The sequence below is a fragment of the Carassius auratus genome, chromosome 5 (assembly GCF_003368295.1).
Source record: "Carassius auratus strain Wakin chromosome 5, ASM336829v1, whole genome shotgun sequence".
Lineage (NCBI taxonomy): Eukaryota > Metazoa > Chordata > Actinopteri > Cypriniformes > Cyprinidae > Carassius > Carassius auratus.
In genome coordinates, this window is record NC_039247.1 from 17,714,093 (window position 1) to 17,739,551 (window position 25,459).

The 25,459-nt window shown below is 35.6% G+C and overlaps 1 long non-coding RNA gene across 1 annotated transcript; it reads left to right on the forward strand.

Annotated features, from left to right (window-relative positions):
• The first annotated feature begins 18,273 nt into the window (after positions 1-18,273).
• LOC113069259 (uncharacterized) lies at positions 18,274-20,123 on the forward strand. Its single transcript, XR_003279696.1, has 3 exons — positions 18,274-18,379; positions 18,463-18,635; positions 19,869-20,123. It is a non-coding gene; the product is annotated as an uncharacterized LOC113069259 (long non-coding RNA).
• The last annotated feature ends 5,336 nt before the right edge of the window (positions 20,124-25,459 follow it).

The window sequence follows — 25,459 nt, forward strand, 5'->3', positions numbered from 1 at the left end:
AATTGGCCGAGAGTCTGTTATTCTCCAATAATACCTTTTCTCTGCCACAGTGATATTCTGCATGTAGTTTGGGGGCTGTTTGTGGATCATTATTTGTTCCTTTTCATAGTTGCAAGCCCTCTTTACCACCCATGGACAAAATGTATTTTGAACCTGATGTCTTGACGGTTCTGAGGTCTCATCTTCTACCTGGTTTTCCGTGTATTGGCAAATACCAACAATTTTGACTCCAAAATATATCTTCACAAAACAAGTCATCAAGTCCCAGATGCAATTTGTGTAGCACTACAGATGTGGCAGATACTTGTCTTTATTATAACTTTGTCTTTCATGCCACAGCAGTAATAAAAAAAAAAAAATCATTTCTTAGCATTCATCAAGTACATCTGCCTTTTTATCTTTAGTATATTTACTAAAGATAAATCATATAGCTGCTGGAGTCTTTCAATAGGGTTCAAGCCCTTGTTTCAAAAGTTTACTATTGTATTACCTAACAAGAAATGGAAAATAAATTAAGAAAATCACAACTGTGCAGTGGAAAAAATATGTTTTTTTCTTATTATTTTCATGAGAGTCATAGGCTTATAGCTTATTCCTACATAAATTAGGCTTTATGTCTATGACAACTGGCAGGAGTCTATGCCAGACTTCATATATGAAAAGCAGTTTCCACAAAATCATTTTGGAAACAGATACAGTGAAGCAGCATGAGATTTAATTGACACCTGTATTAAATGTTGCATAATATGGAATGATGCATGAAAGAAAACAGGATTGATGGGAGAAAGCAGTAACTAAATCAGCATACTATCATTTAAAAAACATTGCAAGAATTAAATGTTTTGTTTCCAGCCAAGACTTGGAGAAACTTGTTCATGCCTTTATTACCAGCAGGGTGGACTATTGTAATGGGCTCCTCACCGGCCTTCCCAAAAAGACCATTAGACAGCTGCAGCTCATCCAGAACACTGCTGCCAGGATTCTGACTCGAACCAGAACATCTGAGCATATCACACCAGTCCTCAGGTCCTTACACTGGCTTCCAGTTACATTTAGGATTGATTTTAAAGTACTTTTACTCCTCTATAAGTTACTCAATGACCTAGGACCAAAATACATTGCAGATATGTTCACTGAATATCAGCCTAACAGAGCACTCAGATCATTAGGATCGAGTCAGTTAGAAATAAGGGTTCACACAAAACAATGGGAGCCCCGCTTTAGTTAACTATGCCGCCTGCAGTTGGAATCAGCTTCCAGAAGAGATCAGATGTGCTAAAACACTAGTAACATTTAAATCTAGACTCAAAACTCATCTGTTTAGCTGTGCATTTATTGAATGAGCACTGTGCAATGTCCGAACTGAATGCACTGTATTTTACGTATTCACTGTATTTTATGTAAAAATAATTTTCTTCTTCATGATTATTTTACTTTCTTTTATGTAAAGCACTTTGAATTACCTTTGTGTATGAAATGTGCTATATAAATAAACTTGCCTTGCCTTGCCTTATTGTTTTTGATTTCAGTGCCTTTTTATTGTCATCGTCATCATAAAAGTTTTATTTCACTTCAAGACCTGAAAAGACTTTGTGCAGCTGCGGCTTATTTGAGTTTAAATGGTGATACTTTGGGACTTTGTTTGGAATGTTTAGAGCTATCTTTTTAACACTGTGGATAAATAGTTTACTGGGTTTCTATAAAATCATTGGTTAATGAAAGAAATGATCCCTAAGCTGATATAAAAACTGAGACTGTGAAAACACTATAAGATAGTTCATCCTTTCTGTGTAAAACAATTTTATGAATTACATAAAACTAAAACTTTTTTAGTCTTTATATAAATTCATAAATCTGGCTAGCACTTTTCTTGTACTTTCTTCACCATTATAGAAACTTAAATCAGGAGATCTGAGCGCAACATAATCTATGTACAATATGTTTCTTTTTACTGTTGTCTGTGTCTTTCCTTTGTAGCTTATAGTTTACTGTTTTATCTTTATTAGTGTCATTTAAAAAAAATATATATACTGCACAGCATGGTGTCTTGTCTTGCAAAGAGGACACTACTATATGTTTTGTAAAGTTATACCTTCATTTGCCACCAGCTGTGTGTTATTGTGTTGTTTGTAGCACATTTATTACCAGGTATAAAGGTCTGGCCTCACAGACAGTGCCTTGGATGAAGATTGTTTGAAGGATGACATGCTAACATCGCTGCTGAAGAACTGCTACACTGCTACCTTCAATAAATTCTTCTCCCCACAAGAACTCTGGTCAAGCTTACTTGACTTACTTGACAAGCCTACTTGACTTACTGACTTTTCTTTTTCACACAAATTATGATTAAAGGGACAGACTGTCAATTTATTATAGACATATTTTAGTGCACTTTTCTTGCTAAATACTGCTACGACCCCAAAACACTTACCATAATGCATGAAATTACATTTGGACATTTGCATCACACAACTTGCAATGTGCACTCAGGTATAAGTCTCATGAAAATTGAGTTACAACACATGATAAAAGTGTTCAAGCACTTTAAGCAAGCTAAAATGGCATGTTTGCTTCATATATATATTTATATATATATATATATATATATATATATATATATATATATATATATATATATATATATATATATATATTATATATATATATGTTTAGCTGCATCTATAATATATAATATTTTCTCAAAGATAAAAAAAAAAAGATTTACAAAACAGAAATGTTCAAGATCTCCAAAGCAGGTTTAATTATGTACTCAGTACTTGGTTGGGGCTCCTTGTGCACAAATTACCATATTTATCGGACTATAAGTCGCACCTAAGTATAAGTCACATCAGTCCAAAAATACGTCATGATGAGGAAAAAAAACATATATAAGTCGCACTGGACTATAAGTCGCATTTATTTAGAACCAAGAACCAAGAAAAAACATTTCAGGAGCACTGAGCAATATAGAGCGCCCTCTCGCGGCTGTAGACGGTAATGTTTTCTCTGTCCATTTCTCTTGGTTCATGTCAAATTAATTTTGATAAATAAGTCGCACCTGACTATAAGTCGCAGGACCAGCCAAACTATGAAAAAAAGTGTGACTTATAGTCCGGAAAATACGGTACTGTTTCAATGCGTTGTGGTAGTGAGGCAATCAGCCTTTGGCACTGCTGAGGCATTATTTTGATAGCAGCCTTCAGCTCCTCTGTATTGTTTGTCAAATGTTAGTTATCTTCCTCTTTACAATAGCCCATAGATTCTCTGTAAGGTTCAGGTCATGTGAGTTGGCAGGCCAATAAAGCACAGTAATACGATGGTCAGCAAACCACGTTTTTTTTTTTTTTTATTGTATTGCTCCTCGTTGGATATTTCATTTAGGAACTGCTGCGATATAAAACCAGATTTACATTCATCAGATTCGTGTAATATTAAAAATGCTTTTGGCAGCACTCACTGGACATTTCACCTTAAAAGTTTCACAAAACGAGTAAGAAGCAACATAATATAATTTTCCAGAAATATCACCCCAGGCACATGTTTCAATGATCCTGGGTTGTAAATTTTGACAACTGATGCAAGTTTAAATTTTAATCTTAAGTGACAGTATTGGCTACTACTGAACACATTCTTAATAGACTTAGTGAAAGATTACAAACATTACATTTGATTGAATTCCATTTAGAACAGTTCTAGCTGTAGTGCCTACTGTTCATTAAATTGCTTAGTTCGGTTTCTGACAGAAGACTACTTCAACTTTTGTTGCAAAGCTAACTGATTTTTGTGATCCATAAGATTTGGTTGCATTGGACATATCATGGATTAACCATGTGATTCACCTCTCTTTCCTGAATCGTTTTGTGTGATTTTTGCACAGATGGGCATGAGAAAGCGTTATGAGAAGTTAATTAATTTTTATAGATGCCAAAAATTGTCTTCCATGTGAAACTGATTTAGAATACTGATGCTTTAAATGACTCTTTCTTTTTGAATTAATCATTCAGTTTTATCCTATGATAAATGAGCTGTGTTCTGTAATTCACAACTTTCATTAAACAGATTAATCATTACTTCATTAAAGATGTGTCCATTGGATTGAGAGCAGCCCCAATCTCTCTCTCATATCAGTTAATCTATTTCTGTCCAAGTCTGTGAGGTATTGGGTTTATAAAATGTCCAGGCTCTTTTATGTCTTTAAGAACAATATGAAGAGGATTCAGTGGTCTGATCATATACATTGGCCTTTTGTTAATTTATTTTCAGGGAAATAGTTGACATGATAAAATTAGATCCAGTTACAGCTGTGCTGCTCCTCAGCAATCTATATTTAACCTTAAGATCTTAAAGAAATACTAGGGAACCTGTGAGCAATTGTGAAAAGCTGTGTTACAATTCACAGAATCCCTACAGTGTTTACTGCTTGTACACAGTGAGGGAATATATCTAACAGTTTACTGTGTAAATAAATATAGATTTCCATATTTTTATATATATGCTTTCATTTGTTTAAAAAAAAACAGCCTACATCCTTCAGTTAAGCAAAGAGCCTTATACCTGCCCACTTTAGTTGATGACTGCCTATATATTAAAATAATGTAATTAAAACCTCAGTATATAAGTCTGCGATAGTGCCCTGTTATCAACAGCCTTGTAATTACTTACAGAAGTTATTAGAATAATACAGTACTTATTATAAACAGAAGTTGACCTGAAGAGGAATCGTTAAAGTGATCATATGATGCAGTTAAAATTTTTATTTTCTCTTTGGAGTGTTACAAGCTCTTGGTGCATGAAGAAGATCTGTAAAGTTGCAAAGACTAAAGTCTCAGATCCAAAGAGTTATTCTTTAACAAAGTTAAGACTCTGCCACGTCCCCCTAAAATGGCTTGTTCTAACACGCCCCCACATGTCTATTTCACTATGTGGAAATAATTGCGTAACCCCACCCAAATGTTTAATCTAAGAAAGAAGCCGTGGTTTCAGTAACAATAGCATGTCAGGAAGATGCTGTGTGTTTCTAGGCGAAAGCGCAATCACTTTATTTGGCCTTCCGAAAGTAGATGCATTTAGGAATCTCTAACATTACTTACAATAGAACAACTACGCATTTTATGGACGACCGTTTCATGAAGAGAGAGGAGGTAATTTTGACTTTGCTACAACAAAGATGCTATTTGCTATTGACTGTTCAAATGCGGAGGCGGGTTCACACAGTGGAGTCATCTGTCTTAACCTTCCGTGGCTTGTGTACTGCAAACACATATGAGCTTCATCACTGTCTGTCATGCGACTCTGTTCCCCTTTCGGGCTTGAACTGATGGTAAAGCTAAGGAAATTATTAACTGTCTTTACTTTTTTTTTTTTTGAAAGATGAAGCTCGCAATTATGGAAAGGGTGTTACATTTGTTACAAGTGTCTGAGCAAAGAGTAACCCAATCTAACCACATACAGAGACACATTTAGTAACTGTATGATTCCCACTGAGGGACAGCACATTGCTTCCTTATAACTGTTGTGTTTAGTTCAGTTTATTTGTCTGTTGTCTGTTCAGTATATGTCATTGTTGACAACTTTGAATGGGAGAAGAGACATCGAAAGGTCTTGAAGACAGACAATCTAACACAACTACTGTTGGGAGCAGGGATGGGCTGTGGCCAATTGAACAATGGGGATCCAATCTCTCAAAAGCACTGAATCAAATCATCTGCTGAATGAAATATGTGCACGCTAAGAAAAAAAAAGTATAAAAGCTGTTACTGTGGTGGTATCTTTTCAAAAGGGAAGGTATTAATATATACACTTTATGTACTAATATATGCATTTAAAGTACCAGTAGGGACCCTTTAGATGAAAATATGTAACTTTTGAAAAGGTACCACCACACTGGCAACTTTTGTACCTTTTTTTGTGGAGCTTGTGTGAGACGGAGTAAGAGTATGTGAAAAAAGGAGACAGAGTGTGAGTGTGTTAAACACAGACTGCTCTTCTTGATAAAGTCCTCAGATGAAAAAAAGCTGAGCCCACTGAGGACTTCCATCTTTGTGATTCTTATAATCTTAGTCTCCACAAGGAATAAAAGAGCGATAGTGAGTGATAGTGGGATGGAATTACAGACAGAAGTAAAAAAAAAAATAAAGTGTAGAAAAGTCATGTAGCATTTGGAACAGTTCACACCCTCCACCCCAACACACACACACACACACAAACAAAATAAGCATGCAATCTGCATGACTGCTTTACACAAATAGGCCTTCATCAGCCTAGTGTTCATAGAATAGAAGCTCAACTTCACTTAAAAGATCGACCAATTACTTATTTTAAATGCATTTAGTGTGTTTATTTTTATGCTTAAACTTTTAATTAGTTTAACTTTGATTAACTTTTAATTAGTTAATAATATGCAGGTTTTATTTAGCTAAAATACATATGACAAAAGTTTTTAGTGGATTTTTCCCAGTGTCTAGGTTTGTTTTTTTTCTTTCTTTCTCTTTTTCATCACTGACCATATCATTTTAGTGTCTTCAATACTTGACTTACTGACTGCTGCCATGAATCACTCTATGGGCCGTTTACACAGAATACATTTTGCATTCACTGCACTGCTTTTGCTTTGCTTTCCTATGTAAACATACTAGATGTTTGATCAATGGCTTCATAAGTCATGAATTTTGCAGTGTTTTGCACATGATACAGTATTCTAAAAACAAGCTTAAGTTAAAAGAAACTCAACTTTTATTTTTTTACTTGCACTAGATGTATTAGCTTTGACTGTTGCTCTCGTATCTCATGTGTTTTGCAATGTCTTGCACATGAAATAGTGTTTTAAGAATGAGGCACTCAAGTTAAAAGAACTTCAACTTCTAAAAACTTCAACAACTAAAAACTTTCTTCCTTTTTTTCATTCCACTGCCCTGCATCTCGCATATTTAAATGAAAAATGAATTTCATGCGAATGGTCCCCTATTTTCATTTTGCAGCACTACATTGGAAAAATAAACCGTAACTATGCTGTTTGGCCCGATGATGGAATTTTTTTTTAAATCTGTAGCATCAATTAACACCCAGAGATTGACTACTACAACCAATAGTTTTTTAGGTCACCATTAAACAGAAGATTGTAATGTTCTTTTGTCCTGTCATCAATCAAATGCATCATCATTAGTGTCACCAATGTCTTGATCTCTGTATTTCTCTCTCTTCCTCCACCATACAATCTAGCACCTCCCCTAGCTCGTTTTTTTCTTTCTTATCTCAGGAGGTTATTTGAGAATATGATAAACTGAATTGCTGATTGCTTATACCTGAGCGCCAACTCAGGGAGGATGATATGCACTGCCATTCAGCAAAAACATCAAAGTTAGTTTATCACCTCCTTCGCTCTTGATATGGAATCACCTAAATGTATTATTTTGTTTTCTTCCTTGCTGTGAGCTCAGCAGTCCATCTCTGCTTTTATCACAATTCAGTTTTACAGAGCATATGCACCATTGCAACTGGGAGTCATAAGATAAACGTCTGTGTCTCAGACTATTAGTTCATTTTACTGTTTTGTAAAATAGAGAGGTTATTTCAGGTAAATTTTTCTCCCGCAGGTGCTTTGGCAGCAACGTGTAAATCTCAAGAAAGAATACTGAGATGTCTTTTAAGCAGCATGCCACCTTCACATTTGTTGATTCATATCTTCATGTCATTATTTTAAAGGCAAATGCGATTTATTTGCTACTAGCAACACCGAATGGAAATGTAAAACTTATGATTGTTTCCAACTGGTTTCTGGTTCATCATGTGGTCTGTGAGAGGATTTTCTGTGAAAGCTATAGCTAAATCACTAATGATCCGAAATAGGTTTTATTATCTTTTTTTTTGTTGTTGTTGTTGTTGTTGTTGTTGTAGTTCTTTTTTTATGCTCCCAAATACAGATGATCTATCCCTAATATTTCCAAAAAAAATTTAACAACAGTTAATAGTATCACTGTAGTTGTTCATTGTAATACAGTTTTTTTTTTGAGGGGGGGTGAATTTCTTAAAGTACATTTCCCAAGATTTATCAGTATATCATAATATACAAATCCTTGCTTGCAATGATATATGCTTTTCTGCTTTCTTACATGGAGAAATTATGGGCTAAATGGATTCTTGAGAGGGTTCTCTAAGTGCTAAAATGGACTTGGGTCTTGTCCTGTCAGTTTCAGTGTTTAGCACTCAATGATGGTCTCTATTTTAGGTTCAAGCTACACCACTTTACAATGAAATTATTATTCTAGTGAGCTCTTCAACAATTTTAGTGAGAAGCTATTTCCACTCCTTAAAAATTAAAGGATTGCATGATGTTTTCACATTGCCATGCACTTTTTGTTTGAGAGTGTTTTCAAAAGACTATTAAAGCAAAAAAAACTTAAAGTCTGATGTATCATCTAATACGGGCGCTATGAAAAAAATGCTTGAAAGATATTTAAGAAAAAACATAAGTCCTGAACCCCACATCCCAACCCACAAAGCAACAGCTATTTCACTGCAGAAATAATAAATGAATGTTGGATATTTGGTAATGCACTCTATTCATCTTTTTCAATGTTGCTAATGGCACGAAACACACTGCATGAACTCTGCAAATTCAAAAGGAAGCTCAATTTAATATCAATCAATCAAGAGCTACTGTTCATTGACTTTAGTGTAACAGCAGAAAGAAGTGGTTGATGGAGGGGCAAACAGCATATGAAGGGAGAGAGAGAAATCAGCATACATCTCTCTGCATGGTTAAAACTGCCTTAGCAAACGTTTTTGTGTAGTGCTGTGTGTGGGTGTAAAGTTTCTGATTTGCACACAATGGCTCATCAGTTCCTGTTGTAGGCTATTAATCACATCATGCATGTCTAATGATGTAGAAATAACTGAAATCAAAGAAATGACCACTGCGGAACTGCTAACAAAATAAAACATAATTTACTTGTATTTATTCATGCAATTTCATCACACAATCTGATGGTGAGTCACCGGGAAGGCAGAAGAAAATTGGACATCTTTCATCAAACTAACACAAAAAGGGCGGAATGGGGGGAAAACACAAAGGAAACAGTCTTTAAAAGTTGTTTTAAAAGTTTAAATGCAATTTAAACATTTACCTTAACATTTTATTAGTATGACACACTGAGATACTGAAAAAGCAGTGAGATGAATTGCAAATGTAAAATACGGGGCAGTTGTGGCCTAATGGTTAGAGAGTTGGACTTTACCCTGAAGGTTGAGGGTTTGAGTGTCAGGACTCTGTCCCAATAATTGGCTACACGCACATCACAAAACTCTAATATCAGTCTATGCTCTTGAACCAAAGTTGAAATTTTTCAACTCAGAAAATGTGCGGCAAGCCCATGTGTGAGGCACTGAAAAAGCATTCAGCAATAAGTTGCGCAACTCAAAGATTTCCATTTTACTGCAAGCACATTCATTGTAAATCAAGAACTTTATGAGAGACGTTTACGTTAACTAACTGACATCAGAGCTTCTGTTTAACTGGCTCTGATGTCCATGGAATTGCACCAGTGATTTAAGAGGTGTTGGATTGATTTAAGTTGGTTTCATAGCATGGCACTTGAGGAGCTAAGTCAATGTCAGCCATCTTTTCCATACCAGCTTAATTAAATCAATGAATCACCCCTAGGGTACCTAATTTAAGACATAAAATTCAGCACAAGTGCAACAATAACTTTATTCCACAAGGAGACGAAAGAGTGTGTAATTTCAGTCCAACCCATTCCGAGCCTACTGAAATGTTTCTTGTGGCTGAAAACTGTAAAAAGGATTTATCTATTTTAATTTAGCATTTTTCGAATTACCGTTATTTACGAGTGCAGGGGCAGTGCTGAGGGAACTGGTCCGTAACTGGTGTCTCTCATTGCTCCTACAACACAAGGACACAATCCTCGCGCGTGAATATGTCGCGCATGACCACACATCACATTCAAATCTGAGCATCTTTGATTTGTAAGGCTGATTTCTGGTGCAGCCAAAACTAGGAATTAACTGCAAGCCCAGTACTTGATTTGACAGGAAGGATGGAAGCCAAGTCTGAGGAAAGATGCTGAAAGAGAGAAGGATGAGCGTTGAAATCCGGAAAATTCTGCCCAAATCACTCACGCATCACGGGTGCTTTATATTTTATGAGGTGAAACTGAGGCTAACGCCTTACATTTAATTAAGGCCTGTCACTTTCACTACAAGTTTAGTCTCTTCCATGGCATTAATGGAAGATGCCATATTAGATAACTATAAAACTTTGTGAATTAATTCATACTGATAGGTGTATTGGGAAAGACATCGTCATTGTTCTTCACAATATTCATAAAGTTGCTGTCCCGTCACTTTTACGGCTGTCCTCGACTATCTATGGCATCAGGGGGGATATATCAGGACAGCACACCGTAAAGAACGCTCGCTCTCTATCCAGAGAACTGAATTAGGGTATGCTGTTTGGATGACTGAACTGCCTTTGTTGCTATAGCAAGAGGGACCCCTGCTGGAGAGAAATAAAAAAATATTATTTGAATCTGTCTGTTTTTGTGTAAGCGCATTGTGTTTTTATCCGACTGCTTTTAATACAAATATCAAACGTGCACACACACACACACACACAAACACACAATGCCATTGATACTCTTTTGTGTTGTGTGTAGGCCTACACAATTGACACACTTTGCAAAGTCCCACAATGCTTTTTGAAAGCTCATAAACACAGTGTTTACTTGCATTGCTTATTTCACTGCAATCATAATGCTTTCATGCACATTGCACATTTGCACATTTTAAATTTGCATTCCAGTGTTCATTAACAAAAATCAGGACATGTAGCTGAGAGTACACAATGCTTACTAAGATGGGCCTTACTCACCAGGAAGGACCTAATAACTGTCCTATTGTCACTGTAGTACTGCATATATGTGTCCCTCGAGGAATAGTGAGTACAGGGCAATCAGTAATGCATGTATCTATTTACTTATTTACTTACTTATTTATTTATTTTGCTGTTGTATGTGAGCTAGAAAGAATAAGTTTGATTATAAGTAATAGTGGGAACTCAAAAACCCTAATGTTTGACTATCTGCATGAAGTCTGGCCAACTTTGCAGCTTAAGGCACTATTCCCTGTAAATCTGCTTTTGAACTATATGTATTGGGGCTATACAAATAGATTGAAATCGAAGTATGTGAAAATGTACTTTTCAATGGGCAGTAAAAGCATTCAAAAGCTTTCATTCCTGCACTTTTACAATGTCACTGCCACTGTAATACCAAGTTTAACCAAACGAGGGCAACACAAAACACGCTTTTGCACTCATGTCACTTCAGATTACTTTACGGTTCAGTTTACATTCATAACTTTTATTAATGGCTAATGGGATGGCAGCCACTGAAAGGTCAGCAGATCATAAAGTTAACTTTGGTTAAATTGAGCCAAATCAGGAATATTTCATGATTATGAATTGTTTATGAAGCACTGATGGCCACACAGTCACATATGCTTCTTGAAAAAAAAAATCAGATTTTCTAGCCTGGAAAAATCTCACCGAAAATGTATGTTAATTTCCATTTAATATAATGCTTTTTTAGTTACAGTCATAATTCAAATTTACTTTCTAAAAACTGCACTAATAACAACAAAAATATTTGATAAAATATAAATTTTATAAAGTGTCATAATTATTTTATATGTAATAATAATATAAAAAAATATTATATTATATTATATTATATTATATTATATTATATTATATTATATTATATTATATTATACAGCATCACCTCCACACAGCTCAGTCTGCAAATGAGGGTTAAATGCGTCTAACAGGATGTGCACATTTGAATGGAATCTGTTGTTTCTCTGGTTGAATTAATGAACTGATTTGTCAGAGGCTAATAAAGCCAATGCATTTCACTTTCTAAGCCCTAAGAGTTACTTTCAGTCAGCTTGTTTGTTTATTTATAATTTCTCATCTTACTGAACAGAACCGTACTTGGAGCTCAGAAATAAAGGAGGCCTAGAGGCTTCTGAGCCAATCCAGATTTTTTTCTGTCATTGTTATGGTCTTTCATGAAGGTGCTCTTGGATACAGCTTGCCTGAGGGTGTTCTGGGAGAAAGCTAATGAAAAACCTGAGTGGAGCAGACTGAGCATCAAACTCTGTGCAGATAACATACACGACAGACTTACAAGGGAACAGCTTGTTATGTTCCCAAACTAGCAGAGAACAGTCTTTTTTGATACATCAAAGCAGAATAAATTATTACTGCATGCAAACGTTCTTATATGGTTATTTATATAGTATTGTGATGGTTCTAGTGTTTCTAATGAATTAATATTTTGTTAAAAGTGCATCAGGAGCAATTACAACATGCTTGTTTTTTTTTTATGGTTCTGTGTGTGCTTTGAGCAGAAGGCTTGCACGTACTATCACAGCAGTACTCTCACAGGGCTCCTGAGCAGGAAGGATTCACAGATGGGCAGCTGTCATGTAAACTCAACCTCATCAGAGCCAGTAATGCTTCCTGTAACCAACCATCCAGAGAAGCTGCACTGAAGAAACTTCATTTACTTTCAGAAACAACAAACAAGTAATAGAGGAACATATTGTGTTGCTATTCAAAACAGATAGTCAGTATGTTTCTGTATGATATGTTGTTGTTGTTTGTTGACAACACACAGTCTTTGGGACTGGCAAGCATATTTTCTAACAGGAGTGACTCTCATCATATTCACACATACATACATTATTAATTTGAGTCATGACTATATGAAACAATGTCAGTGACCTTTCTTTGTTGTTAACACTTTATAATAACTTTAATTTATAAATCATTAACAAACATTATATAATGCTTTACAGATTGTTAGTTAATATATACTCACATAGCTAGAAATATATAATAATGTGGTTGTTAATGTTTACAAATTAATTTATTAAACATTTATTAATGATCTGTGAATCAGTCAAGATGTAATGTAAATTGAAATGCTTACAAATTATATTAAAGGGGTCATGTGATGCCATTTACATTTTTTCTTTCTCTTTGGAGTGTTACAAGCTCTTAGTGCATAAAGAAGATCTGTAAAGTTGCAAAGACTCAAGTCTCAGATACAAAGAGATATTATTTATAAAATTTAAGAGTCAACTACGCCCTCCTAAAATGCCTTGTTCCCCCACGTCTATGTCAATGATGTGTGAAGATTTGCATAACACTGTTCACACAAAGAAAGGAGTAACTTTTACTCTCGCTGTTGCCGCCTCCGCCATGTTGTGGAGACACTGTGTGTTTCATTGTGAAAGCGAAACTACTTTTTTAGTCCTTCCAAAAGGGGACACAACTAGAAATCAGTGGTTAAGTTAATTGTTTCAGAACAGTTCAACCCAAATATTCAGATGTGTGTAGCACTTTTTATGAAGAATGAGAACTGTTTCCTGAACTAGTAGCATTCAGTGCATCTGTGGCACAAAGGCTGTTTCTATAAAGTGGGGCGATTTCAACTTTGCAAGGACAGTCTGGCGCTTCTGACTCACAGTCTGTTAGTACGTTTACATATTTAAAGAATTTGCCACTGATGATTCAAATGCGAGATTTAAGCAGTGTAGTAACGCTTTTTGTTTGTAATTTCTCTGATCACAAATGCAGACATGGTTTTATGTTTACGCTGTGTGATATACAATGTAACACGTAAAAAGACAGTATAAGTCATTATAATCAGTAATTATGTCCCCACTGGATGCAACAAATGCCTCATTTGTAATGGATTTTATTGTTTCTGTTGCGTCGTGCCTGGACACAGTATGATAAGGGTGTAACATTTTCGTCACGCGCTTGAGGCATTTAGCCAATCACAAAGCATGGGATAGCTAGGCAATCAGCATATACCTTGCTCTTCAGAATGATGAACTTTGTAAAAATCTACGTGTTTCAGAAAGGCGGGGTATAGAGGAGCAACAATAATGTAGGGGACACAAATAATCCAGCTAAAATTTTACTTGTAAGGACATGTATTCATAGAGGAAAGCCATACTACTAGTGTTGCAGGGAGACCATGCCAAATTAGACAAATTCAAGCTGTTGTGGTCATGTCAGGTCAGCGTTCTATACATTATCCATCACAGTGTTGCCAAGTCTGCATTTTCCTGTGAAATTGACCTGGTTCACTTTTTTTTTTTTTTTTTTTTTTTTGATTTACGAAAGTACAAATGTAAAAAAATGTCAATTTGAAAAGCCAACACTGTTAAAATGTTTACATTAATTGTTCTGATAAATGAACAACTATTTTATTGAAAACTATTTACTGGTTTTCTCTTGTTGATGTATGATTCAAGGAATATCCTCTATTTAAGGATAGAGTATGCTTAGTATTGAGGCAATAATTACAGTTATTAGTTGTTATAGGTTTGTCTTAATAATTTGGTTTAGATTAACTAGCCTCCCTCTACACAAACTCTACAGGAGCTAAAAGTCCATTGCCCATATCTGTACTAAATGATAAATAGTAAACATTTATAAACATTTATAAATGATGAATAGTCTCAACTTTAGATTGGGTACTGCAAAAACATGAACCAATAATAAATACATGATTAGTAAAGATCTGTAAGAATTCAGGTCATTTGCCACTGAGATGACTGGGGAAGCATGTTAATATTTACTAAATGATTAGCAAACGTTTAGTAACAGCACCAAATAATGAATAGATTCAACTATAGATTGGGTACTGCACAAACAAGAACAAATGTTTAATAAATTATTTGTTAAAAATATGACAACACAACAATCGAAGATCAAACGTAAAACCTTTACAGACTGTGGTTATGAGGGATTGAATAATATGTTAACATGAATAGTGTGTTAAAGTTGGTGCTTAAAATTGGTATTTAAACTATTTTTCACAACATTTATAGATAAAAAAAAAAAGTGCACTGGGTAATATATATAATTTAATGAGATAACAAGCATGTTATCTCATGGATATTTGGATATATATTAGTAATAATCCATTAAGCATTATATAATGTTTGTTAATGATTTATTAATGAATATTGTATTTGTTGTTATCAAAATCATTTGTCGATTCTTTTTTAATTGCATGATCTTATGAATTGAAAGTTGTATGACATTTGTAAGCATTTCCAGCATTATTAGGCATTTACATTAAATAATGATCTTTTCATCATTAGGTAATGTTTGATAAGTTTGTTAGTAAACATTAACAAGCACATTATCTCATATTTCTAGATATGTGAATAGATTAACTAATGATCTGTTAAGCATTATGTAATGATTTATTAATGAAAGTTATTATAAACAGACAGAAATGTATGGAGCCAGAAGAGTCTCAATAAAGATAAATGCACACACTACATTCACATATGCACACACAGGATTCATAGATGCACACACATGATTCATAAATACACACACAAGATGCACAATTGCGCAAAAAATTCACAAATGCACACACAAAATTTAAAAAGCACAGAAGATTCACAAATGCATACAAAGTTCAGAAATGCACACAAAAATCAGAAATACACACACAATTCAGAAATGCAAACAACATTTACAAATGCACTCAAGATTCACAAATGCACAGAACAAGATTCACAAATGCACAGGACAAGATTCAGAAATGTATTTCTGATGCACACACACATATATCTTGATTCACAAACTGCTTGCGGTCTGTGAACTTCACTGCATTTGTGTGTGAATTTTGAGACTCCCCTGACTTGGCTCGACACACAAATGCTTTTTTTTAAACAGGGAATGATCAGCAACCAATCAGATATCTCCCTTCTTTTAGCCAATCACAAGAATGCACCCCATGTGGGGGGATTGTTTACTTATAAGCCAATCACATGAACGTGTTCACACAGCAATTGTATTAAATTGTATGAAAATACAGATGTTTAGATTACAATTCAGGTTTATTTTTTATTATTTTTTACTAAATATAAATTTAAAAATGTCTCAATACATATAGCCCAGTGACTGCAGAAAAAAAGTTAACCATGGATTCATAAATTTGCAATAGGCAATTATTTCATTTTATTGAAATATTTTAATGAAAGTAAAAAAAAAAAATGTTTAAACCTTTATGAATATTTAAATATATCTAAATATTCTTTTGGATGCAATATAGAAGTCACTTTAATTATAATATTCAGTCCCTACATGAAGAGAGAGTCAGTGGTCCGCTGCGAGAGGAAACTGGCTCTCTGGCTGCGAAAAGTGGGTCTCCGGCTGTCGTTCGCTTATGAAAGTGAGTTGATCGCTGCGTGAGGAAAGTGAATCGTTCGCTCAACTTCGCTGCTTGAGGAAAGTGAATCGTTCGCTGAGGAAAGTGAGTCGCTCGCTGGGTGAGGAGAGTGAGTCGTTCGCTGCGTGACTCGTGAGGAAAGTGAATCGTTCGCTGAGGAAAGTGAGTCGCTCGCTGGGTGAGGAAAGTGAGTCGTTCGCTGCGTGACTCGTGAGGAAAGTGAATCGTTCGCTGAGGAAAGTGAGTCGCTCGCTGGGTGAGGAAAGTGAGTCGTTCGCTGCGTGTCTCGTGAGGTAAGTGAGTCGCTCGCTGGGTGAGGAAAGTGAGTCGTTCGCTGCGTGACTCGTGAGGAAAGTGAATCGTTCGCTGAGGAAAGTGAGTCGCTCGCTGGGTGAGGAAAGTGAGTCGTTCGCTGCGTGTCTCGTGAGGTAAGTGAGTCGCTCGCTGGGTGAGGAAAGTGAGTCGTTCGCTGCGTGACTCATGAGGATAGTGAGTCGTTCGCTGCGCAAAGTGGGTCGCTGGCTTCGCAAAGTGAGTCGCCGGCTGTGTGAGGTAAGTGAGTCGTTCGCTGAGGAAAGTGAGTCGTTCGCTGCGTGAGGAAAGTGAGTCGTTCGCTGATTGGCTTATAAGTACACTGTTAGACTTTTCTGTAATTTCTACAGTTATTTACCATATATCAACCAGTATAATACTGTAAATTCTCTTTACAGTTCATAACTGTAATTCCCTTTGCATCATGGGAATTTTCTGTGACATTTGACACCAAATACAGTGATTTGCTGTATTTAAAAAAAATAAAGTATATTACTGTATTTACCACAACGGACTATTTGGCGCTATTTGGATCGTCAGTATTTGCTTTACGATTTAGATTAGGAACCATCAAGTGCAGGGTTGAAGTTTTGCCCGAGGAGAGTGATCAGCTGACGATGCCGGAGAACATAATAAGAGCTGCGTCCAAGGACAGACACCTTGCGAAGATTTTTTCATCCCCGTGAGTAAGGAAGAGGAAGAACAGCAAACAAGCAAGGTAAATATGTGTGTGACTGCGTGTGCCCGCGGTTGTCCGCACCCCAATTTTATAGGTTAACATTTGTCAGCATTCGCACTAAAAATGAGGTAAACCTAACGTTTTATATATAAAAAAACGTTGTGAGTTGAATTTATTGAATTAACCCCGCTAACAAGACGGAACTGTTACGTCGTGTTTTAGCAGGGAAGTTACTGATTAAAATCATGATTTTTTTAATCGAGAAAACGGAGTTAGTAAATTGACGTTGGCCTAACACAGTTGCGAAATAGCATAGTTTTTTTATTTTTTTTTTAAACTGTCGTTTTTTTTTGTCATTTTTGACATCTGGGTCGACTGGGTGCTTTACAAATTAGATTAGGAACTAGCAGTGAGTGCAGTCGCAAGTTTTGCTCGAGGCCAGAGCTCACGGTTCTGGAGTCTTTAACGGTTTCTTGTCAGCGTTGGGGCTAAAAACTGAGGTAAACCTAACGTTTTATTTAAAAAAAGACTTTGTGGGTTTATTAAATTACCGATTAAAATCATTTTTTTTATCGAGCACAGTTAAGCTTAACGTTACATTAAGCCGAAGTTAGTTAGTAGATAACGTTGGCCTCTAACTTAGTTGAGAAATAGCATCATGTTTTTTTTTTTCCATTTAAACGGCGTTTTTATAATTTTTCCTCATTTTTGACATTTGGGTCGACAGTGTGCTTTAAGAATTTGATTAGGAACTAACGTTAACAGCGCAGTGCAGAGGCCAGAGCTCACGGTTCTGGATTCTGTTAACGGTTTCTTTTCAGCATTGTGGCTAAAAACTGAGGTAAACTTAACGTTTAAAAAGAAAAGAAAAGACGAGTGTATTGAATTACGATTAAAAACCAGATGTTTTTTTTTTTCGAGCAAAGTTTATCTTTCATTTAAGACGAATTAAGCCTAGTCTATTGTGAAATACATTAAATGTTATTTTTAAGCTGCATTTTAAACAACAATAATAGGTCTTTTTGTGTTTTAAAAACAGCTACAACAAAGGCATTTATCGAGAAAGACATGAGCCTTCCAGCCACACCAAGACTCATAATGCTTGGTAAGAGAATGTTTTCAGGAATGTTAGTGTACTTCATTGAGTGTTTGCCTTATACACATTTGAATTTTTTTTTTTTTTTTTAGGTAACAATTCCTCTCTTCCACAAAGTGGATGGTAAGCATTGAGGGAAAGGTGGCCTATGTTTTGGATGAGCACCTGGGATGAGCAGATGCCTTTCTGTATTCTTCATCTTCTTTTACGTTTTCAACATTGAATACCAGGAGACTGCCTGTGCAACACTGGAACTCATAAAACAGTAAGTACATCTTCATTTCTCCACACTTTGTTTTGTTCTGTTAATTCAAAGTTTAACATGTTTAGTTGTCTGTTTAACTAAATCACAAAATTATATAGGTTTTTACTTTCTTGTAGCTGTAACTAGCCATGTACCATTATATTTCATCTGCCAAAATAAACTACAATATAAAAAATTCCAGAAAATAAAATTATCTTGTGGAATTTAAGTCCTGGACAAACAAAATTTTTGGATTGTTTTGGCAGATAAATCTAATTTATGAAAACCCTTTAGAATGATGGTCTGTCATTTTACGTAACTATGCAGGATTAATAACTAATATGGAAACAAGATTTACTAACCAGTTAGTAATAGTAAAGTAGGATTGAGATATTTTTTTATTAGGTAATCAATAATTACTGAATGAGATTGGCCTCATTAAATACTAATAATTATGAAATACCTTTTTACTAAATTAATTACTAATCACAACCTTAACCTGTGTCTTAGACGTTATCACTTTTCTTTTCTTTTTTACACTGACTATGGACCAGTGGTTTTGTCTCACACAAAGGTTAATGTTGTGATTAGTAATTAACTTAAAAAGGTATATTTAATAAAATTGTCATAATTATTAGTATTTAATGAGGCCAATCTCATTCAGTAATTATTGATTACCTAATAAAAATATCCCAGTCCTACGTAAGTTATTGGTAGTAGCTGTAGTGATACTGTAGAACTACTCATTTGTCCTGCTTTACTTCCTGCATTTACCTAGAAAAGGCAGTTCACTCAATAAAAATGAAAATTCAGTCATCATTTAGTAGCCCTCAAGTTGTTCTAAACCTGTATAAATGTATTTTTTCCACTGAACGCAAAATAATATATTTTGAATAATGTTTTTAACCAAACAGTTTTGAGGCACAATTCACTTCCATAGTAGGGAAAAAAACGATGGAAGTAAATGGTGCCCCAAAATGAAATAAATGATGACAGAGTTTATTTTTTGGGTGAACTATCTGTTTAATCAAGGACCATTATTCTAGAGTGTTACCAAAAACATTTAAAGCAAAGGTACTGAGGGATAAGAAATCTAAATCTTTTTTGCTCATGGCTTAAGAAATACAGCACACAGCTTTTAAGATTCTTTTGTACTTCAATTGTATAGTAAAATAAATTTTCCTTTAAATTTTATTTATATTAAGAATTTGATGGGTTTTTTTTTTTCTTACATTCATTGTTTCTTACTTAAAGGTTTTTCGTGAGGATAAACCCAGAGGAGGGAACAAAATGCACTGCCAAAACCGCAGTGAGTCGGAAGACAGGGGAAGTTGTGAAGAGAAAGAAAACGGTAATCAACAACAGTGTCATCCTTTCTTCGCCACCTAATGGAGTTTGAGTGGAGAAACTCAGACTAGGTGAGATGCTTCTTAACAGGACATCTACTGTATACAGACACTTTTCAATTTGAGGATACTAATGCAGCTTGCTTTTAATTCATCCTGCAATAATGGTTACAATGTTGTTTTTGATTAAATTTAATTGAGGTGATTCAGTAATATGATGATTTTGGAGGATGTAGTTTGTGCTGCTTCTATTATGTACTGACAGTTTTCTATTTAATTATCTATTCTGTTAAGCTAAATAACCGAAACACCTCTCTGTAATATGGAATCAGGTTCAGCATCACTACAAAGAACATTCTTCAAAATATTCATAGCATTGAATCACCACCTCCCTAAAATAGTTTCAACAATCTTCATGATGGCATTGCAGGACTGGGTTAAACAGCATTTGTTTTGTTAGTTTACCTCAAAGTGTTAACCAAGTGTATAAAATACTGTTTAACCATATGATGAAATGTAATGGGGTTCATTTTTAGGATTTTTAAAATTAAATTCTGTGTAAATGTGTAAATTTTATGACTTACTTTATCATTCTTACCTAGAGGGACTTCTGACAGATTCCTTGCCATAATGAAGAATATTCCTGGTCGTTTCAAGTCATCAAATGTGCCAGGTTTATTGACTTCCAAAGAAGATGAGAAACTTGACTACTTATCTACTTTCAGAATGTATTGGCTTTGGACATTTAGGCTTTAGTCATGTATATGTGTATTTTACACCAAATTTACAGTATTCTTAAGTGACGTATTTCTCATTTAATTTCCTATGAATTAAATACTTTAATGCACATTCAATAATATGTTATTTTGTCAATTCTTTAATTTATTCCTGGTTAATGGATGTAAATGTTAAATCCAGTATACAGACAAAGGACAAAAAAATGTTGCACTGTCCCAGCATTGTATCTTTAATGAGAGTTCTTTATGCATAGTCCAGATACTTTGTTTTAAAAACAATTTTCTGCAGTGTTTTTGCCATTGAATGCACTCTAATTGCTTTTATACATGTAAATTCATGCTCTTTTTTTTATTTTATTTTTTAAATAAGATATGAATTGAGAAAGTTTTAAAGTGAACTTTCACACGTTTACATTTTTCAAGTTTAAGTATTTGCAATGCTTTAAATAAAGAATTTCATGTTTCATAATAATTGTGTATTTTTGGACTAAATGTTAGGACTTGTGTAGGATAAAAATTATAAAAGTGTAATTTTAATTTAGTAAGAATTAATGATTGATTAGGATTAATGTAGTGTTAACCAAGGTGTTTTTACAGTAATGGTAATAATACTGTATTATATGATTACAGTAACATATAGTTACTGTAAAACATGATTACAGTAACATGTAGTTACTGTAAAACTAAAATGCGGTTCTTGTACTGTAAATCTCAAATACAGTAACTTACTGGCAACACTGTTGCCAGTAAGTTACTGTAAAAAACCCTTGAAAAGTCTAACAGTGTAAACAATCCCCCACGTGGGGTGCATTCTTGTGATTGGCTAAAACAAGGGAGATATCTGATTGGTTGCAGATCATTCCCTGTTTAAAAAAAGGCATTTGTGTGTCGAGCCAAGTCAAGGGAGTCTCAAAATTCACACACAAATGCAGTGAAGTTCACAGACCGCAAGCAGTTTGTAAATCAAGATATATGTGTGTGTGCATCAGAAATACATTTCTGAATCTTGTCCTGTGCATTTGTGAATCTTGAGTGCATTTGTAAATGTTGTTTGCATTTCTAAATTGTGTGTGTATTTCTGAATTTTGTGTGCATTTCTGAATTTTGTATGCATTTGTAAATCTTCTGTGCTTTTTAAATTTTGTGTGTGCATTTGTGTATCCTGTGTGTGTATTTATGAATTATGTGTGTGCATGTATGAATCCTATGTGTGCATATGTGACTGTAGTGTGTGCATTTATCTTTATTGAGACTCTTCTGGCTCCATAGAAATGTCAAAAACGTTACTAGAACTCCAGATCAACACTTCATACTAAAATGTATTAGCTTTTTTTCACACAGTGAAACAGAGCATAAGAAGTATTGAATGTGGTTAAAAACATAATATTTAATGCATAGAATTTCATTTCATGTTTTTGCAGTTAACTAAAGGTGCTACTTGTAACATCTAATTAATAATTGATTTTATTCCAAAATATAATTGAATTAGACTATATCAAGTTAAACTAAAAAGGAATTAATTTGTATAGATAAGATATAGATCCAGTTGAAACTAAAATTCAAGAAGTAAACTCTTGAAATAACAATATCAGTTTACTTTTTTTTTTTTTTTTTTTTTTTTTTAGTGTTCATTTTAGTTTGCCATCCTAGGTTTTTGACTGAGCTGGGTCTGCTGAAAATACAGTTGTGAGTCCTAAAAGTTCACATGTGTGATTTCAGGTTTAGAATGAGTTATTCACACAAGGATAACCGTGGGCATGCTGTATTTCTTTATACATTTTACATTTACTTCTACCGTATTCATAATCATGACTTGAGGTCAGAGACACAATTTGTATATAGTAAAAATGACTTAAAAAAGCTAGTGATAAGGTTTGTCATGTTTTTTGTCCATAATCTATTTATTCAACAAAAGATTAAATGTTCAGAGAATTCATTTTGATGAACAGGCTTCTGCCCTGCAATTTAGACTAGAAGACTAAAGTTGGATAAAAAAAAATAGCCCATGTATTGCCTGTAAGGACAAAAGCATGCCTTGTGATCTGCAGGCAAATCAACATCTTCTCTGGGATGTGAAAGCTGAGACCTATAACAGGTTTTGTTTTGATGAGTTATTTGGGCATAATTTCCATGTGAGGCCAAAACATTAGGTGTTTCACTGAGATTTAGACAGTTGTGGGTTAAGAGGATTTCATTGTCTTTAACATGTTTTAATATGGTACACAAGGCTTGCTAACTACAGTAATATAACTTCTGGATGTTCTTATCCAAATTTCCATTCCTTTTGCCTGTTTAATTCCTAAAAAAGGGAAGAGGAAAGTGTCCTATTTAGTGTCCACATGTAAATTCCACCTCAACAAAATGCAGATTCTGCCATTTTTGCGAGAGGGATATTGTTAAAATCCTTGCTACAACAATTTTACATTAGCTCAGTAAAGTGCTGGTCATTTGGTGTTTCTTCAGTCAAACCGTGTGCCCCAAGAGGGGACAAGAATGATTGTGAACGTGATTTCTCATTTATCGACCCCACTTTCCAGCCACTTTTAAGTACACACAAACATTAGACTGCAGTGAGTGGCTGTTTTCTCTCTGTTCACAACAGAAAGGTTACAGGGCCAAGTGGAAGCAATACATGTCAATACACCCTCAGTACCCATGGCTGAAGTGCCCTTGAGCAAGGCACTAAACCCCCAATTGCTCCCTGGTCGCTGGAGCAAATAGCTGCCTACTGCTCCGGGTGTGTGTGTGTGTTCCCTACTCACTGCGGTGTGTGTGCACTTGGATGGGTTAAATGCAGAGTACCAATTCCTAATATGGATTCCCAATCTTGGCAAAAGTCCTGCTATTTTTATTTATTTATTTATTTATTTTTCATAACATTATGATTGAGACAAGGGCCACTTACAATTTTTTTCATATTTGTTGCATTTAGAAGATTAGGAAATTGCTTCACATATTTTCAAATTAATGTGAAATTCTGACTCAGTACAGTCTGGCTCTACTGTAACAATTATACACTATAAATATACTACTTAGGCTCATTGAGGGAGGAATTAAACGTACCATTCGCATCCTCTTGCTCCATGAACCGTCTGATGGAAGAGTATTGATCCAGCTCTCTCTTGAGTGGCTTTATTGAATCATCTGGACAAGTTTTGTGATTGATCGGCTGCAAAAGTCACCATTGCTAGTGATACCATTTAACTCACTCCGTGGTTTAGCTCACCATTGGAGATTTCACAAATGATAAACCAGTCTAGCTCACTACTGTTTATATATCACTTCACATTTCTGCATTTGATGGCAATGTCAGAATAAATATTTCTTCTCGAGAAGATGTGTCACCAAATGTTTTACTAATGTCACTAAAAATTAAGAATGGCCAGAAGTGAGTTTTCTGAGTTTTTCTGAGTTGTTACGGGGTAAATACACTCTGGACTTTGTTTACACCACCCAGAGAGGAGCTTACAAGGCCCTCCCCCTCCACCACCTTGGTGCATCAGACCACATCACTGTCATGTTAATGCCTGCATACAGACCACTCGTTAAAGTCACAAAACCAGTTCACAAACAGATACAAGTTTGGCCGGAAGGGTCGTCAGAGGCTCTTCAAGACTGTTGACAGCACTGAAACCACTGACTGGAACATGTTTCAGCAGGCTGCCACATACAATAACACCACAGACCTCCGAGAGTACTCAGAGACTGTTGCTGCCTACATCAACAAGTATAGTGATGTTGTAACAGTCACAAAGACCATCACTGTCCAGGCCAACCAGAAGCCGTGGATGACAGAGGAGGTCTACAGACTCCTGAAGGCTCGGAACTCTGCCTTCAGAGCTTGAGATGAGGTGGGCCTGAGGGCAGCTGGGGTCAACCTATCCCAAAGCTAAGAGATAGTACTCCAGGAGGATAGCCTATCAATTCAGCAACAGCAGAGACACTCAGAGCCTATGGCAGGGGATACAGACCCTTACGGACTACCCCAGCCAGCATGAGAAGATCCCTCAGCAGGATCAACGCATACAAAGCTCTGGGTCCTGACAACATTCCTGGGTATGTACTGAGAGACTTTGCTGTGGAACTCAGTGAAGTCTTCACAGACATTTTCAACATCTCGCTTAGTCAGGCTTTTATCCCCACATGCTTCAAAGCTTCCACCATCGTTACAGTCCCGAAGAAGCCGTCTCCATCCTGTTTCAAGGATGGACTACCGTCCAGTTGCACTTACTGCTATTCTCATGAAGTGCTTTGAACTCATGAAGTGGTCATGCACCTTATCAAGTCTGCCCCCTCCCTGGACCCCTTCCAGTTTGCATATCAGTCCAACTGCTCGGCCGACGATGCCATCGCCACTGCCATCCACTCAGCACTCACTAATCTAGACAAAAAAGACTCATATGTCAGAATGCTGTTCATAGGCTTCAGTTCAGCATTCATCACAATCATCCTTCAATGGCTCATTCACAAACTGGTCCAACTGGGGCTCAACACTTCGCTGTGCAACTGGTTGTTGGACTTTCTGACTGGAAGACCTCAGGCAGTACGAGTTGGCAGTAACACATCCAGAACCATCACACTGAACACTGAGGCCCTCCAAGAATATGTGCTGAGCCCCCTACTCTTCATGAAACATGACGGCCGGGTGGTGCAGTGACAACAATCTCTCTCTGAATTTGGAGAAGACGAATGAGATTGTTGTTGAATTCAGGAGAGTGCACACTCAATATCTTCCTCTGATCAACGGTGTGACTGTGGAGAG